This window comes from Dipodomys spectabilis, unplaced genomic scaffold (genome assembly GCF_019054845.1).
Source record: "Dipodomys spectabilis isolate Male_0828 unplaced genomic scaffold, ASM1905484v1 ptg000449l, whole genome shotgun sequence".
NCBI classification, from domain to species: Eukaryota; Metazoa; Chordata; class Mammalia; order Rodentia; family Heteromyidae; genus Dipodomys; species Dipodomys spectabilis.
The window spans coordinates 1555152-1558793 of NW_024871126.1; positions in this window are offsets into that span (position 1 = coordinate 1555152).

The window sequence follows — 3642 nt, forward strand, 5'->3', positions numbered from 1 at the left end:
GGGGTGAGACAGATGGAGGAGCACAGGACTAAAGGAGGTAATGCTTTATCTTGGTGCACTTGAAAATTCCAATTATATTCAGCCCATGTCAATCCCAGAGCCAACAGGCAATGCCTCTCATTGTTGTTTTCCATGAGTGCTGTCCCTGAGCTCTTTTTCTCAAGGCTGGCATTCTACTACTTGAGCTACAGGGCCACTTCTTGTTTTCTGATGTTTCATCAAGGATAAAAGTCTCATACACTTTCCTGCCCAGGCTGGCTTGTCACCATGATCCTCCAGATCTCAGCTTCTTGAGTAGCTAGGATGACAGGTGTGAACCACCAGTGCCCAGAATGTGATGCCTTTTAAAAGAATCTTGGCGAGGGTGTAAAAGGAGCCCCAAAGGGCTGGGATAGATCACGACCCAATCAAGGAGCTGGGATGGGGAATGCCGACTTTCTAGTCATTCTGTTCCCCAAAATTAAAGATGCCAAGTGGTGTTGTATGCATCAAACTCCTAGGCCAACAACCACCAGGCTTAATGCGGAAAAGGTAGAGAATACCTAAAAATTGCAGTGTAGAAATCTCTGATTTTGCATGCACATAGTGTGTGTGTGTGTGTGTGTGTGTGTGTGTGTGTGTACCGGGTCTTGAACTCAGAGCCTAGGTGGTTACCTTTAGCTTGTTTGCACAAAGTTGTTGCTCTACCACTTGAACTATAGTAGCTCCACTTCCCAGCTTTTTGGTGATTCATTGGAGATAAGAGTCTTCCCAGGTTAGATTTGAATCTTGATTTATCCTCCAGTGTCTGCCTTGAGGAGCTAGGATTATAGGCATGAGTCACTGGCATCCAGCTGCATGGATGTCTTTTCATAGTCTCTTCTGTTCTAACAGCTATCTACTTGCTCTGGCCTAGATCTCTGGCCTCTACATCAGCTCCCAGCAGCCCCTGACTTTGTGGAGAACATAAAGTTCAAACCTGTCAATGCATCCTATTTCTTTGTCCTCAGGGGAAGGAATGATTCCTCTGAAACCTGGAGGGGTAGGGGTAGGGGTAGAGACAGGTGGGATAGCTGTAGATGGGTGCTCAGCTAGAAGATAGATATTCTGTTTTATCCAAGAAGGAAAGCATGGCCAGATGTTAATGACTCATGCTCTTATATTCCTAGCTCCCTCAGGAGGCTGAGATCTCAGGATTGACATTCAGAGGCTACCCAGAAAAAATTTCTGTGAGACAGTCCTCTCCCAAAATACCACCTGAAAGCTGGAAGAAAAGCTCTGGCTCAAGTGGTACAGTGTTATCCTTGAATGAAAAAAACTGAAGGACAGAACCCCGGGCCCTGAGTTCAAGTCCTACTACCAAGATGCACTCATGCGCATGTGCACACACACACACACACACAGAGGGAGGTGGTAATGATAAGCAGAGCTAGAACTGCGGGCAGTCCTGAAGCATAATCATAGTAAACTCTTAAACCATATCAGTTGTTTCTCCCTAAGTCCTTCTTGGGCTGAGGGATCTGTGCCTCCATCTAAGCACTGGGGAGGAAAGCTGGGTTCTGAGCCCTGGGACTAATGGGATATAGCATTTACTACAAACAGCAGCCAGCCGGCACTGGATTCCTGAGACTACAAGTCTTTCATGAGCCCAACTCAACACCGCCCAAGGTGTGCCTGACAAATGTGCATTCTTGTGATATCCATATGAGTGGGCATTTACTGTTTTACCCCTGCTGGACCAGAACTGTTGTCTGAGACATCGATTTAGTGCTCAGATCCACACTGCTCTCATGATAGATGTCATTCTGATGACCGGGTCGATGACCTCCGTGTCACAAGGGTCGATCCATCTCTGGTACTGTGGCCCACTCTGTATGCAAAGGCCTCCGAGGAGGCTGCTCTAAAGAAGTGTAGGACACCTAGACATTGGGAGACCCTCAGGAACCCACTGGAAAATACTCTGCTTAGAGCCACAGCATGAGGTCAAAGCAGGCCAGGTATTGGTCATGTAGCTCAAACTCTGGGCCTGGTTGCTGTCCCCAGCTCTTCATCTTACCACTTGAGCCACAGCACCACTTCCGGTTTTCTGGTGGTTCTTGGAGAACAGAGTCTCCCAGACTTTCCTGCCCAGGCTGGCTTTGAATGGCAATCCTCCAATCTCAGCCTCCTGAGGAGCTAGGAGGACATGCATGAGCCACCAGCGCCCAGCTGATCTGGCCTTTCACCACAGTGGAGTAGGAGCTCCTGAAAGCTTTTCTTTATTTTCTCTGTGCCAGTACTGGGGCCTGAAATCAGGGTCTGGCCTGTGGTCTCTTTAATTTTTCCCTCAAGGCTGGCAATCTACCACTTGAGCCACAGCTCCATTTCTGGCTTTTGGTAGTTCATCGGCAAAAATGTCTCACTAACTTTCCTCCCCTGAGCTGGCTTTGATCCACGATCTCTGATCTCAGTGTCCTGAGTAGCTAGGATTTACAGGGGTTAAGCCACTGGTGACACTGGGCTAGAAGCTTTTCTTAAGCAAGCATTTTTCCTTGCATTTGCCCTGACTACTCCATGCAAAGGAGGCCTGAAGGTCAGGAGCTGTAAAAAATAGGCTTCTGGTCAAAGAAAATGGCTGGGGTCCTTGGTGAAAAGACACGCTAATCTTCCCCTGGACCCCATTCTGCCCTAACTGTGACTCAAGTGTAAATCTTGTCCCAGACTTGAGTGTTCTGCCAGACTTGTCTGAAGCCACAGAACTTTCATTCCACCCACACTACCAGCTCTACAACACACCTCAGGACCTTTGCCCAAGCTGTACTTATTGCCTGAGGCTCTCTGCCTTGTTCCACATCTCAGAGCTCCTGTGGAATTTTGGCACTGGTTATATCACCTCGTGGAGCAAGCCTTTTCTTCCCTTCTCCCCCTTTTAAAAATATATTGAGTTCCTACAGATTGAACTTGTGCAGGCTGACTCGAAAATGCTCTATTGTGGTGGTGATGGTGGTGGTGGTGGTGTCTGTGTGTGTGTGTGTGTGTGTGTGTGTGTGTGTGTGTGTTTGTGTGTGTGTGCGTGTGTGCATGAGTGCATGTGCACCCACGCATGTGCATGCGTGCAAACACGCATGCCAGTCGTGGGGTTTGAATTCATGGCCTGGACGCTATCCCTGAGCTTTTGTGTTCAAGACTAGCACTGTACTACTTGAATCTCAGCTCTACTTCTGGCTTTTGGGGTTTAATTGGAGAAAAGAGCCTCATATATCCGTTCCTGCACGCAATTGGCATCCTCAGATCTCAGCCTCCTCAGTAGTTAAGATTACATGGGTGAGCCCCCAGCACCTGCCCTCTACCTCTTACCCATAACGGCCCTCCTCTGAGTCCCAGAAGAATATGTCTCACTCTGCTGACTTTTTTTTTTGTCAATCTTGGGGCTTGAACTCAGGGTCTGGGCATGTTCCTGAGCTGCTTTTTTTCAACACTAGCCCTTTTATCACTTAAGCACAGTGTCTCTTTTGGCTTTTTCTCTTTCTGTGATAGTGAGGAATCGAACTCAGGGCTTTGTGTGTGCTAAGTAAGCACTCTACCAGTAAGACACATTCGCAGACCAAGGCTCATTTCTAAAAGAAGCTATGACGTTGGGATTTATTGGATTACCCCTTTTGGCACAGAAATCGCTGACTCTTT